We start from the raw sequence: 16385 nt of genomic DNA on the forward strand, positions 1-16385 counted from the left end.
GCTACAAATTCTTAGAACCCCAAAGTACAAAAAGTAACTTTCCAGGCTCTGGTGCATTTTATTTTCCTCTATTAATCACTTTTGTAGCATCATCAAAGTTAGTGCTGTCTCAGAATGTAATCTGTAAATGTTTACTCCTCTTTCCAAATACATAAAACAAGCTACATAAAACAGGAGTTACCCCTGGCCTTTTGTCATCCTATTAACTATCTTCTCTCAGTTCATGGTGTTGATATTTTTCATTACTTGTTATTTCAGTGTCAGTGACAGGTTGCCTAACCAAAGCATAAGATGTTAAGAAACATCTTCCTAGAGGACTTTATAATGCAGTGTTTCAAATGTCCTAGTAAAACTCAATACCTTACCTCTATTGAGTTTGTTATTTACCGACATTGCTTTTTCCCAACTTAAAGTCTATGAATGTTTGGTAAGTTTTGTATTTTAAAATTTCACTGCACTTTCTAATTTCTCATCCATCCCCTTTGCTCAGGGTTTTACTATGTGTTTCAATAATGATCTGATTCCTTTTGGAGAACCTAAAAAGTAACAAAGGCAGGCAAATTATATCAGTGAAAGCTAGTGAGAGCTCTCCAAAAGCAATATGAAAATATTTAGTAAGGTTTTTTAGCCAATATAAAAGTAATGTGCATAAATAAATTGCCCTTATACAAATCATCTTTGCCCATTTAGACATGGCACAGGCATATACATCATGATGAATCAGAAATCAAAACACTGCTAAGAATTGTACCTTGTAGTATAAATCATCTGCCCCTTTCCCACCTCCACTACATTCCAAATCTCTTCTGGTGTTGTATTATCTAATACACTTGTGATACACACACCAGAAAGGACTTCTGACTGCTTACCAGGTCCTGTGCAGCAGATTCAGAGATAAATGAGACACCCAAGTTGGTCCAACAATTTAGTTCTCAGTCCTCACCTTTCCTGACTGCTCAGCATCCTGTCATAGTGACCACTCTGCTTTCGAGACATGGCTTCTGCACACCACACTTTCTTTTTTTGTTGTTCTTGCTGTTTTTTAATTGAATTATGGTTGATTTACAATGCTGTGTTATTTTCTGGTGTACATCAAAGATACATATATACATATATATATATATATATGTATATATGTATATATATGCTTTTTATATTCTTTTCCATTATAGTTTATTATAAGATATTTAATACAGTTCACTGTACTATACAGTAGGTCCTTGTTGCTTATCCTTTTTATGTAAAGTAGTGTGTATATGTTAATCCCAACCTCCTAATTTATTCCTCCCTCCCACCTTTCCCCTTTGGTAACCATAAGTTTGTTTTCTATGTCTGTGAGTCTGTGAATTGGAACATGAATTGTGTTTCAATAAATTTTCTTAAATTTACCAAGGTTTGCTTTGTGGCCCAGCATGTGATCTATCCAGGCGTATGTTCCATGAGCACTTGAGAAGAATGTGTATTCTGCTGCTTTTGGATGGAATGTTCTATAAATATCAATTAAGTTAATCTGTTCTAATGTGTCACTTAAGGCCTGTGTTTCTTTATTTATTTTCTGTCTGGACAATCTGTCCACTGATGTAAGTGGGGTGTTCAAGTCCCCTACTATTATTGTGTTACGGTCAATTTCTCCTTTTATGGCTATTAGCATTTGCCTTACATATTAAGGTGCTCCTATGTTGGGTACGTATATGTTTATGATTGATATATCTTCTTCTTGGATTGATCCCTTGATCATTACGTAGTGTCCTTCTTTGTCTCTTGTAACAGTCTGTATTTTAAAGTCTATTTTGTCTGATATGAGTATAGCTACTCCAGCTTTCTTTTGATTTCCATTTGCATGGAATACCTTTTTCCATCCCCTCACTTTCCGTCTGTATGTGTCTCTAGGTCTGAAGTTGGTCTCTTGTAGACAGCATATATATGGGTCTTGTTTACGTAACCATTCAAGCCAGTCTTTGTCTTTTGGTTGGAGCATTTAATCCATTTACACTTAAGGTAATTATCAACATGTATGTTCTTATTTCCATCTTTTTTTTTTTTTTTTTTGGCCGTGCTGCATGGCATGCGGGATCTTAGTTGCCTGAACCCATGTCGCCTGCAGTGGAAGCATGGAGTCTTAACCACTGGACCACCAGGGAAGTCCCTTTGTTTCCATCTTGTTAATGGTTTTGGATTTGTTTTTGTAGATCTTTTTTCTTCCCTTCCTCTTTTGTTCTCTTCTCTTGTGATTTGATGACTATCTTTAGTGTTGTGTTTGGATTCATTTTTCTTCTTTGTGTGTATATCTATTATAGATTTTTGGTTTGCGGTTACCACGAGGTTTGATATAGCAGTGTATATATTGATATGTACATGATTGTTTTAAGTTGCTGGTCTTTTAATTTCAAATGCATTTCAAATATCCTGCTTTTGTACTCTTTTCCTCTCATGGTTACTGGTTTAGATATTTGTGTGTGGATGATTTCCTACCTTTATTGTAATTTGCCTTTACTGGTGAGAGTTCCCATTTCTTAATTTTCTTGTTTCTAGTTGTGGCCTTTTCTTTTCTGCCTACAGAATTTCCTTTAGCATTTGTTGTAAACCTGGTTTAGTGGTGCTGAATTCTTTTAGCTTTTGCTCTTCTGTAAAGCTTTTGATTTCTCTGTCAAATCTAAATGAGAGCCTTGCTGGGTAGAGTATTCTTGGTTGTAGGTTTTTCCCTTTCATCACTTTAGATGTATCGTACCACTCCCTTCTGGCCTGCAGAGTGTCTGCTGAAAAATCAGCTGATAACCTTATGGGGATTCACTTGAATGTTATTTGTTACTTTCCCCTTGTTACTTTTAATATTTTTACCTTATCTTTAATTTTTGTCAGTTTGATTACTATGTGTCTCAGCATGTTCCTCCTTGGGTTAATCCTGTATGGGACTCTCTGTGCTTCTTTGACTTGGGTGACTGTTTCCTTTCTCATGTCAGGGAAGTTTTCAGCTATTATCTCTTCAAATGGCTTCTCAGGCCCTTTCTCTCTCCCTTCTCCTTCTAGGACCCCTATAATGCAAATGTTGGTATGTTTGACATTGTCCCAGTGGTCTCAGACTGTCTTAATTTCTTTTCATTCTTTTTTTTTTATTCTGTTCTATGGCAGTGATTTCCACCACTCTGTCTTCCAGCTCACTTATCCATTCTTCTGCCTCATTTATTCTGCTACTGATTCCTTCTAGTGTGATTTTCATTTCAGTTGTTATATTGTTACTCTCTGTTTGGTTGTTCTTTATATTTTCTAGCTCTTTGTTAAACATTACTTTTATCTTCTTGGTCTGTGCCTCCATTATTTTTGAGTTCTTGGATCATCTTTACAATCATTACTCTGAACTCTTTCTTGGGTAGATTGCCTATCTCCATGTCACTTAGTTGTTCTTCTGGGGTTTTACCTTGTTCCTTCATCTGGAACATATTCCTCTGCTGTCTCATTTTGTCTAAATTTCTACTTGTACTTTTACAAATGTGGAAGATTAGTTATGTTTCTCAGTTTTGGAGAAGCAGCCCTCTGTAGGGGACATCCTATGTGTCCCAGCAGTACACTCCCCTCTCATCGCCCAAGGGCCAGGGACCAACCAGCTGATCCCAGGGTAAGTTCTAATCTGCATTTGCAGTCTCTGTTCTGCAGGCTGCAGGATTGTAGTTCCTCTTGCTTCTGATGTCTACCCCCTGGTGGCTGAGTCTGGTCTAGAGACTTGTGCAGGCTTCCTGGTGGGAGGGTCCAGTGCCTGCCCACTGGTGCGTGGAGCTGGGTCTTGTCCCTCTGGTGGGCAAGGCCCTGTCAAGGGGTGTGTTTAGAGGTGACTGTGGGCTCAGGAAGACTTTAAGCTGCCTGTCTGCTGATAGGTGGGGCTGTGTTTCTGCACTGTTGGTTGTTTGGCATGAGGCATCCCAGCACTGAAGCCTACAAGCTGTTGGGTGGGGCCAGGTCTTGGTGCCAAAATGACGGCTTCCAGGAGAGCTCACACTGATGAATATTCCCTGGGACCTCTGCCACCAGTGTCCTTGTCTCCACAGTGAGCCACAGCTGCCCCCTGCCTCCCCAGGAAACCCTGCAAGACCCGCAGTTAGGTCTGGCCCAGGCTCCTAGGTAGTCACTGCTTTTTCCCTTGGGTCCTGGTGTGCACAAGACCTTGTGTGCACCCTCCAAGAATGGAGTCTCTGTTTCCCTCAGTTCTGTGGACTTCCTGCAATCAAGCCCCCACTGGGGGGTTCTGAGGACTCGTCCTCCTGATGCCAAACTCCCAGGCTGGGGGAGCTGACATGGGGCTCAGAACTCTCACTCTTGTGGGAGAACTTCTGTGATATAATTGTTCTCCAGTTTGTGGGTTGCCCACCTGGAGGGTATGGGATTTGACTATGTCACAAGTGCACCCCTCCTACCATCTCGTTGGGTTTCTTCTTTATGTCTGTAGATGTAGAATATATTTTCTGGTAGGTTCCAGTCATTCTACTGATGGTTGTTCAGCAGTTAGTTGTGATTTTAGTGTGCTTGTGAGAGGAAGTGAGCTTAGGGTCCTTCTATTCCAACATCTCGTCTCCCTTTATTTTTCTTTGTGTATTATTTTTCATACAGTTATTTTACTTACCAAGTTTGTTCTTTCAGTGGCTCTAGTCATAGATGGCTCCAACTATAGAGAAGTTTCACTATAATGGAAAAATGTGGATTATTACTACAAAAAAGGTCTTATGGGCATAACACTGAGCTAGAATTCAAAGTTTAAGATCACTTTTCTATTCCTCTTTTTTATGCATTTAACAATGTGTTTTAATCTCACTTTTCCATAGATAAAGTGGAAAAAATACTGAGTAACCCTGACACTGAAATAATAATTTAGAAATGGCTTGAAAATATAGTTTGCTGCATAAAGTTAACATTTAAAACATTTTTAAATAAAAAGAAATGGGCATTTTTGAATAAATCTATTTTTCACTCAGTCTGTCAAAAATGGTCACATGTCATACCCACAAATAACCTTATTTAAAGAATACCCTGGAATTGCTACAAGTTCACTGAGGAGCAGTTGGGTGACAAAATTGAGTGTAAAGTATGAACATGTTTTCAATTTGAAACTGACCTGGAAAATGACATTAGTGACACTTTCAGTGGCCTGAAATATTTCATTAATGTGAGGTAGAGCTAAATTTTACAAAGTTTTCAGAGTCTGCCAAGAAATACAAGGGAAGAGCAATTAATAGAATTGCAAATCCAAGGTAATTTGCTAATTTTAGTGTTGAAGTAAATTTCTCAATTTCCTTAATATGAAAAAGTATTTTAAAGAAACTATAATAAGCTTGCATGAAGATTACAGCGTATACAGAAAAGTGGTTTATGGGACAATAATTGCCTAATAAGCTCCCTTCTTTGGGGTATTATTGTGGAATTTGGTTAATGAGAAGCCTATGCCATATTAGATATCACAGAGAGGTTGGGTTGTCTTGCCATAGTCCTAATCCAAATCTCAATACAGGCAGCCATGTTTAACCCTTTTGTAAGTGCTTTCTATGTCTTTTATAAATATGTACATTGGGTTAAAGAGCAGTATGATGTTAGGAAGACCAAATTGATTATTTCATGGTGGATTTCACAGGTCTGTTGTTATATTTTGCAATGTGTTGGAATGAGTCAGAATTGGGCTCATATGGAGAAGTCTGTTTGTCACCATCCAGGGGAATAAACCACAGAAAGTATATTTTTAAAATATTTTTTTATTGAAGTATAGTTGCTTTACAATGTTGTGCCAATCTCTGCTGTACAGCAAAGTGGCTCAGTTATACACATATAGACATTCTTTGTAAAATATTCTTTTCCATTATGGTTTATCACAGGAAACTGAATATAGTTCCCTGTGCTCTGCAGTAACACCTTGCTGTTTATCCATCCTATATATACTGGTTTGCATCTGCTAATCCCAGTCCTTCCCTCCCCCCCCCACCCTCTCCCTTGGCAACCACAAGTCTGTTCTCTATGTCTGTGAGTCTCTTTCTGTTTCGTAGATAGGTTCATTTGTGCCATATTTTAGATTCCATATATAAATTGTATCATATGGTATTTGTCTTTCTCTGTCTGACTTACTTCACTTAGTATGATAATCTCTAGTTTCATCCATGTTGCTGCAAATGGCATTATTTCATTCTATGGCTGAGTAGTATTCCATTGTCTATATGTACCAGATCTTCTTTATCCATTCATCTGTCCATGGGCGTTTAGGTTGTTTCCATGTCTTGGCTATTGTGAATAGTGCTGCTATGAACATACGGGTGCATGTATCTTTTTGAATTATAGTTTTGTCTGGGTATATGCCCAGGAGTGGAATTGCTGTATCATATGGTAATTCTTTTTTTAGTTCAGAAACTATTTTATTCATTCATCTAGGGAGCACCTGTCTTTGAGGGATTAATTCATTCTTTACCAGTAGATAAAAGATTGCTAGAAAAGCTAATAGACTAATATCTTCTCTGTTTTCCTTACCTGGAACTACATAGTAATTTGGAAGCTAAACAGGGAAAACTTCCTTGGCAATGAGGGTTGGTAAATGTTGGAAGGTACAGGCCATCTTGTTGTCCTTCCTGGAGACCTTTTAAACATGGGAGGAAGATGAATTATCTAGGGTGATTATGGACAAACCCATTTCCAACAGGAAGATGAATCATGGCCTTTCGTGGGGAATTGCTATGAGGAGATTACTGCGGATGGCATCTATCAATACCTATCACTGCTTTTACTGTCGTTCCTCCAATCATCACTCTATTAGACCTTAATACAGTTTTTTTCCCTTGCCTTTTGATAGAATAGGAACTCATTGGAGTGAAGATTTAAAAAGCAAATTTATAATATAAAATCTGACTTTTCTATATTCATTTTAAAATAGTTTTTATATAGTTATTTATTTTTATTTATCAAGTTTGTTCTTTCAGTGGCTCAAGCTATAGACATATACTGGGAAAAACCCTTGTAGATTTTCTGAATCAATGAAGGTTTAGTATTCTGTTTTCATGATTACTTAGTACCCCACCACAAATCAGAGCAGTGAGTCTCCCACCTTCAATACATCTTGATTAAATTGAGATAAATTAATAATTTGCTCTGTTTAGCATGTTATAGGAAAAAAGAATTTCAATTGCCTTTTATAAAAGTTACTTTTTAGTAGAAATATGAAATTCACAATCCCCATTAATTGAATTTCAAGAGCCATATGAATATCTTGGCATTTTTTATCATCTGTTTTATGAATCCTCTTTTCTCTATGACTTGATTTATAATGAGATTACAGAATCTCCAGAAACCTTGGTAAATATCTGCTCTTCCAAGACAAGTTAGAGTCATGAATTTAGCTACTAGGAGCTTTATTTTATGTGCATTTCAAAGGCAGCATGAGTGAAATAAGTTTTGCATGGAATGGTAAATACTACGCTTATTAACAAAGATATCAAAGGGTTTTAAAAAATACACATCTTAATTTTGAATAATTTTAGATTTACAAAAAAGTTTTGGAGAAAGTGCAGAGAGTTCCCATACAACCTTCACCCAGTTTTCCTTGTTAACATCCTATGATACCCTGGCATGTTTGGAAAAATTAAGAAACCAACATTTGTACATTCCATTAACTGAATTCCAGACTCTTCAAATTTCTCCAGTTTTTTCACTAATATCCTTTCCCCATGATTTTATGTGGGATACCACATTGCATTTAGACAAAATTTTCATTAAAATAAAATTTTAGAATTAGGAACAAATGTCTGCCTTCCATAAAGAGTGCATTGTGTGTATGTAACCCCAGATCCATGTCCAAGTGGAGGAAGAACACCTGTTCCTGTGAGAGGGAGCCTTGGAGGAAACGACTTGTACTGTCTGTGAGATAATCTTAAACCTTTTTCTGGCTTTCCTCATTTCATTCATGTAAGTGAGCAGGAAGAAGAAGCTGCACACATGAGTGACTCTCTGAAGCCCTGAACTCTATCCCCCTTCTCCCATCCCTAATAACCCAGTAAACATTCTAACATTTTAAATACTTTTTCAATCACCTATCCTCTGTAATCTGTAGTTTTCAAGAAGGTTCTTGCTGGAATATTGGTGGACTGCTGTAAAAGGGCATTAAACTGGTCCCCTATGAAACAAAGCTCAAGATATGCATGTTAGCAGTTCTTTTTGTGTCAGAATACTTTTTTTGAGCAATGGAGTTTGGTAATGGCTTCTGGAAACTTCTGGATAAAAACCCCATTCTTAAAAATTTCTAAATCATTTTTTCTTTTATTGCTACTACATTATACGCTGAGATAGAGGTTATTTTCTTCTCCCAAAATATTTTCTGGAAAGGATATGACTCCCTGGCATTCTGGAAAAGTGTCAAGGTTGTCTGACAGTTGTGTGAGAAACTTCCTTGTACTGGACTTTGGAGAAAGGACTGATCCACCAGCAAAGTTTTATACTCAGGTGACAGTAGAAGAAGACAACATTGCAAAAAGAATTACTTTGCAGGCTATTAGAGAATATCCTTAGAAGCCGTTTTCTTTACTTCTGAGCTAGATTTTCTGATAAATAAATCTGTAGATGTAGATCAAAAAATGTAAAGGCACATTTTTAAACACATAAAAATGAAGATAAAATTTAAAAGCTTAAGTTAACATTATTGATTTGAATAAGCAGTTTTATCGTATAAGAATTAAGATTATATGTGCTAGAATCATATCAGAAACCTTATAGAATGTATATACTACTTCTGAATGACTTAACATTTTTTTTCTGTAGGTCTTAAATATAGATATTTTGGAATAATAACATTATTTTAATATATTAGAATATGCAGTGAAATAAAACTGGGAGTTTTATAAGGCTATACTCTGCTTATGTTGTATTTCTATGAGAGCTTCAATCTTACACATTTTTGAGAGAAATATTAGGATGTAGCCTTGTTTTACTGAATTCATGTTGAGCTACGTGTAAGTTATTTCCAAACCAGTTTGTTCTTGGTCTCTTTGGTGTCCACACTAAAATTTATCTTGACTTGCTGCCAACTTGGATTTGGGGTTGGCTGGTATTCTGAGATCTGCCCCTGTACTTGGCTTACAGCTTATAGAGAACCCCCAGCTCAGAGTCACTGGTGTTGTCTCCAGCCCTCATTTCCTGGTACCCCACCCCTTTACTGCCCAGCATCCTGACGTTTTGGTGCTGATGCTCATTGCCTGAGTAACTGTTCTTGTTTAAAGTCTACATTCATCAACCAGTCCTAGATTCTGACCCGAGAGACCAATAGACCCTTCTTCCCTACATAGAGCTGTACCCTCTGCCTGCCTGAACCTAAGTTGCTACTCTGTCCTGTGGACTATAATCTCTTAATTAACATATCTGAAAAAAACTAATTGGGCCCCTATCTTGCCTCTCTTAGCTCTCTTATATCTATTTTGTTCAATTCTTTTCTTAAAAAAATTTTTTTATATTCTCTCTATAGTCCAGACACCTTGCTAATATTGATTACTGAATAACTTTTTAAAAAAAATTTTTTGTTGGAGTATAGTTGAGTAACAATGTTGTATTAGTTTCAGGTGTACAGCACAGTGAATCAGTTATACATATACATGTATCCACTCTTTTTTGGATTCTTTTCCCTTATTGTGTTCAATTCTTGAGCCCCTACTGTGAGTCAGGAATTGGGTAGATATTATTGGGAACAAAGAAAAAGGCTCAGTTCCTGCACTCCTGTAGGTCTACTGATGGGAATAAAAGACATGTAAATAGATTATTGTTTGGATGTGTCGTGAGGGCTCAGTGAGTTTTCCTGGACTCAACTCGAGTTGAGTCTGGAAGGATGGGATCCTCCTGGCTGCTGGGGGACATGGCAGAGACACACAGGTGTGAATCAATATGGCGTCCATGAGAATGAATAATGTTATTACTAGAGTGTGTTTAAACGCTTTGTTTGCTACCTTCCATTCCATGGTGTGATGTGGCAGAGAAATCAATATGGCAGGGCTCCAGGGAGGTTAATTCAATATTAAATCAAAGGATTTAGCAAATTGAAAGTACTGAACTCTATCTTGCGTTGCGGCTTAATTAGTTTGCTGTGTTCCAGGTGAGAACTGGAGTGAAACAAAAATCATCTTAGAGAGACAGTTTTGTTCCTCATTATGGTAAAAACTCACTGATTTAATTGAGATTCAACTAAAATTCATAAGGGTCTGCTATGGACCCAGATCTCATCATGACCAGTAGAATCCATTTTTGAACAGAAGTAATTGATCCTTGCAGTTATTGAACGTATAACCTTGTCAATAGCAGGGTAGGCAGATAAACATTTTGGGATAAATAAATTTCTATTCAGCGATGTAAATTTTTCTTGAGTTGGATCCAATTAGGGAGGCAAATAAGACATTGCCACTGCCCTCAAAAAGTTATAGAAGATGGGACTTCCCTGGTGGTGCTGTGGTTGGGAGTCCACTTGCCAATGCAGAGGACATGGGTTGGAGCCCTGAAGGATTCCACATGCTGTGGAGCAACGAAGCCCGTGTGCCACAACTACTAAGCCTGCACTCTAGAGCCCGCGAGCCACAACTACTGAGCCTGCGTGCCACAACTACTGAAACCTGCATGCCTAGAGCCCGTGCTCAGCAACAAGAGAAGCCACCGCAATGAGAGGCCCACGCACTGCAGTGAAGAGTAGCCCCCACTCGCTGCAGCTAGAGAAAGCCCACGTGCAGCAACAAAGACCCAATGCAGCCAAAAATATAAAACAAATAAATAAATAAATTTTAAAAAATTATAGAAGGTAAAGTCATTCAATGCTAAATTGTGTAGTTGAAGTATGTAGTGGGAAATTTCCCAGCTGGAGTTAAGGGACATGCATTTTCTTTCTGGGTCACTTGTCATCTTGAGGGGTTCCAGCCACCTCATCTGTAAAATGTAAAATTTGACTGATATTTAAATTCTTATCCAACTTTAAAGTGCAGTGATTTTTAGAAAGTCTATACAAGAATTCTGGGTGTGGCTCTGGATATCACAGTGTGTGGAGGGAGCCCGGTGGATCTGCAAGGGGGTCCATCTGGTGTAGTACCTCTCCTTTCTGATGTCTGTAATAAGCATATGGTTTTTTTTTTAACATCTTTATTGGAATATAATTGCTTTACAGTGGTGTGTTAGTTTCTGCTGTATAACAAAGTGAATCAGCTATACATATACATATATCCCCATATATCCTCCCTCTTGCGTCTCCCTCCCACCCTCCCTATCTCACCCCTCTAGGTGGTCACAAAACACTGAGCTGATCTCCCTGTGCTATGTGGCTGCTTCCCACTAGCTATCTATTGTACATTTGGTAGTGTATATATGTCCATGCCACTCTCTCACTTCATCCCAGCTTACCCTTCCCATTCCCCGAAGCACATGGTTTTATACCATACAAGACTCTTGATATGGAGGAGGAGGTAAGAGAGGAGAAACGCTGTACATGTTAGTCAGACTCTACAGACAGGATTTGTTTGGACTCAGATACAGATGATTGCATTAATCATATTTTCCAGTTATGGCAAATTATCATAATTCTGTATAAGGATCCTCCCTCATTTCCTTCCTTCCTTATTTTTTATACCCACTTCCTACTTTTATTTTCCTCCCCTTCCCCATAGACAACTTTCTGTAGTGTTTAATGTGGCTGTTTTTGTTTGCCATCATTGTTCCCAAATGGATACCGTGATTTTGTGAGCCTATATTTTTAACTTATGCAAATGGCGTTGCATTATTTATTTCATTCTGCTAATTCCCCCCATATGTATGTATAAGATCTATTTATGTTAATATATGTACTTCTAATTTGTTGTTTAAATGAATGTGTGCATCCACTGTTTTTTCCTATTCACTCTCGTATCCCAATAGATACTCAAATTGCCATCAATTTCCTGACTCCCAATTTCCATGGAAATAACTATCCCTAAAAGGACCTATATGGCATATATATGTATTTGTGTGTGTGTGGCTTGTTTATATAATTGAAACCGATGGGCTGTGAGGAATGTGTGTAATTTAAGTGCTCCCAGACTGTTCTCTAGAAAAATTATACCATTCTGCACTCTCCCCATACCACTATATCTCTCTTTACTTAGCATTATCAGCTCTTCATTTTTTTTTAGTCTAATAGGTGTAAAGTGCTTTCTCCTTGTTTTTACCAGTCAGGTCTGCAAGGGCCCTGACAGAAGAGTGGCAATAGTTGACCCAGCTGCCTCTCGTTCTAATTTCCCTGAGGATGTCTCTCCTCTCATTCTGTGTGGCCATCAGAGAGGGGTGTGGTGTGGGAGGATTCTCCTTCTCTGGGCTCAGTCCCCTCACAAGCTTACTTGGGGGTGATTATGGCTTGCAGAGCATGGCTAGGAATCGCCCAGACACTCTGGTTGAGTCATCATAGGCTACTCTTTGCCAGGCTGGTGTCACGTGGGTAACACCTCCATAAAACCTCAGCAGCTGGTGAACCGTCTTCTGGGGACTTAGGTTAGTAATCAGAGCCAGAAATTCTGAGGAGACCTGGTGCTGAGTTTGGACCTGTCTGCAATAGACCTCAGTGTTGTATGTTTCTCTGGTCACAGCTTAACTGCTTCTAGCACTACCTCTGCCTCTGGGGTATTTGCTGTGCTAAAAACATCTTCAGGTGGAGAGTTTGACTGTATGGGGATTCACAGGTGGAACATTCTGGTTATTTTCTCTCTGAAATCAGGGTGAACACCTGGTTTCCTTCTACTTGATCGTGAAAAAAAACAAAAACAAAGGAGCAAATCGAATGGAGGATGGAGCAGTGGTTTGGGAACTGGAAACTGAACCTGGAATAATAGGATTTGATTCTTGGAACTATGTTGGGGAATCAAGTTTCGTGAGCCTAAGTTTGAAGCATCATAAAACTGTGGAAGAAAACTATTGAGATTTTTCTATAGGAACTAGAATTCGTCTCTTCTTTCTGTTGGATCTCCTTTCTGTTGATTTTGCTTTTGTGAGCCAGAAGTTTCAAAAGACTTTATGTGATCGTTGCAGACAGTGAGAGTGGAGAACTAGTCTTAACTACTGCTGAAGTTGGCCTTGTGATCAACTTTCAGAAATGGTGATGCTTTGCCATCATTCTCTAACTGTTGCAGATACTGTGGCTACAGAAGCAGGATACAGCTTATCCGTATGGGAGGCTCATAATCAGCCCACTGTTAGTGTCCTTCACATAACACTGCGTAAATGGACTCGGAATAATTTGATTAATTCTTCTGACATTTGGAACTTACTCTGGATCACATTTTTTCCTCCTGATAGAGAACAGAGTTTCTCTCAGGTGAAACCCTGATGTCTTCTGGACGTGCTGGTGGTTAACTGCTCCTGCAACCCCTCTTTTCCTGACCAGAGACCATCTTGCTCTGTTACTGCCCTGCTATGTTCAGGCAGGGAAAGCTTTTCTCCAAAAGACCTACCTATGTTTCTGTTCTGAAGTGAGGGATGGATGTTATGATGAAGAGAGGGAAAAATGCTTTTGGGGCTAAATTAGCTTATGCTGCCAGATACAATTTTATGTATTTGTATAGCTACTTCCCTTACCCTTTATCCTCTAAAGCCCCTTGCCCTTGCTTTCTCTATCAAATAAAAACAACCACATCTGGTTCATACTTTAGAGTTGATACAAGTCATTTCATGTGCAATATCTCATTTAATTTCAACCTTTCTTGACATGTCCATGAACATATGTAAACAATGAAAATTTTTCAAGCATAAAGATGAAGAGTTCAATCACCCCAAGTCTGACTGACTACATGACCAACATCTGGCACTAGGACTAACCCTTGGAAAAATTATAAAGTGAATGAAGTTTGTCTTCTGCATTCTCCCACCTTGTTCAGCGTTTCTTTTCCTGACGGAGCCAAATCTCCACTCTGACCTAACGAAGGGCTTTCACTTGGCCTCTGATCACTGGGGGTTCTCTCTGTGGAGGGAGGGCTTCCCCAAGGCAGCCCACTTCTTACTGAGTTTCTTTCTCTCTTACTCATCAAATGTATACGCCTAACATTTTCTCTCCTTAATCTCTTCTTGGCTCATGGCTTATTGCAGTAAACTCTCTCAGGATATTTGCATCTTGAATGAGAAATCTCAGAGATAATGTCTTAACACGAAGACATCAACCAGTAATGGTAGAATTGCAGATAGAGTGACAGATATAATTTAGAAACAGAGAGTCCTCAAATCACAGCAGGTGGGCGACTGTCAAGGCACCCAATAGGAGGAGTTCCTTCATGGAAGGCATGGCACTGAGAAAATACCGGCTTCGTCCATCGAATCTTTTACTTTTCACACACAGGTTTCAATAACATATAGATGGATATTATATGCCTGTTATTTATCATTTTTACCTGAATAATAAGCTCCCAAGATCAGCTCGCTGCCACTGGCAAAGAAGTGTTTAAAAGATGCTTTGGGAGATGGTCATGATACTTGTTTTGGAATACTAAGTCTTTCCACTGAGGAAAGTTAAGTTGCTGAATTTAGAGATAAAAATGTATTTACCATTGATAATCCCTTCCCAGAATAAAGTAGAAAAAAACATTTCACATTGCCTAAATTAATTGGGGGGAACGCACAGACAACCTGATCCAAATTCTCTCACTTTACAGATGAGGAGACTGAGAAGGAAGCAGCCAAGTTACCTGCAGGTGAGCCCTGGCCCTGGGACCGGAGCCAGGTGTCCTTCGTCCTCGTTCAAAACTCCTGTGCAGTACGGTTTCCTGCCCATTGTCAACCACAACAGTGGTCGGGATGAAGAGTGGACGGTCTCCCCCAGGTCTGCTCACCTACACCCTGGACGGCCCACACCAACTGTAAGCTCAATGTGTACCATCTCTGCTCTCTCTACTTGAACCCCTGCAATTCGATTTCCTTCCTTCTGTCCTTAGCTCAAATGGTCTGAAGGAGGCACCCTGTGTACTCCACCTTCTCATTCTAAGGGCAAAACAGAGTACTTTGCACACAGAAGAACATAATGAACACTTTTTATATAAATGTTTAAATATATATATCCTTGGGTTATATATATCATTTATATATCCTTGGGTCAGAGACCATGATTTATGGTATATGCCCACTACTTTATCCTTAGGTGCTAGTGTTTAATAACTATTTGTGGGATGAATGAATAAATAAGTAGATGAATAAAACAAGGTATGTAAACTATCCCTACTTTCCTAATAATTTGGAACCCCTCCAAAGTGACATTTACAAAATATTGTTCATCCTTCATCGAGTGGTGTTTGGTAGTATCTTTTTTTTAACATCTTTATTGGAGTATAATTGCTTTACAATGGTGTGTTAGTTTCTGCTGTATAACAAAGTGAATCAGCTATACATATACATATATCCCCATATATCCTCCCTCTTGCGTCTCCCTCCCATCCTCCCTAATTCACCTCTCTAGGTGGTCACAAAGCACCGAGCTGATCTCCCTGTGCTATGCGGCTGCTTCCCACTAGCTATCGATTTTACATTTAATAATGTATATATGTCAGTGCCACTCTTTCACTTCATCCCAGCTTACCCTTCCCCCTCCTTGTGACCTAAAGTCCATTCTTTATGTCTGTGTCTTTATTCTTGTCCTGCCCCTAGGTTCATCAGAAGTTTATTTTATTTTATTTTTTTAGATTCCATATATATATATGTTAGCATACAGTATTTGTTTTTCTCTTTCTGACTTACTTCACTCTGTGTGACAGACTCTAGGTCCATCCACCTCACGACAAATAACTCAATTTCGTTTCTTTTTATGGATGAGTAATATTCCATTGTATATATATGCCACATCTTCTTTATCCATTCATCTGTCAGTGGACACCTAGGTTGCTTCTATGTCCTGGCTATTGTAAATAGTGCGGCAATGAACATTGTGGTACATGACTCTTTTTGAATTATGGTTTTCTCAGGGTATATGCCCAGTAGTGGGATTGCTGGGTCATATGGTAGTTCTATGTTTAGTTCTTAAGGAACCTCCACACTCTTCTCCATAGTGGCTGTATCAGTTTACATTCCCAACAACAGTGCAAGAGGGTTCCCTTTTCTCCACACCCTCTCCAGCATTACTGTTTGTAGATTTTTTGATGATCGCCATTCTGACCGGTGTGAGGTGATACCTCATTGTAGTCTTGATTTGCATTTCTCTAATGATTAGTGATGTTGAGCATCCTTTCATGTGTTTGTTGGCAATCTGTATATCTTCTTTGGAGAAATGTCTATTTAGATGTTCTGCCCATTTTTGGATTGGGTTGTTTGTTTTTTTGATATTCAGCTGCATGAGCTGCTTCTATATTTTGGAGATTAATCCTTTGTCAGTTGCTTCATTTGCAAATATTTTCTCCCATTTTGAG

Source organism: Balaenoptera borealis (assembly GCF_965194805.1).
Source record: "Balaenoptera borealis genome assembly, chromosome: 1".
NCBI classification, from domain to species: Eukaryota; Metazoa; Chordata; class Mammalia; order Artiodactyla; family Balaenopteridae; genus Balaenoptera; species Balaenoptera borealis.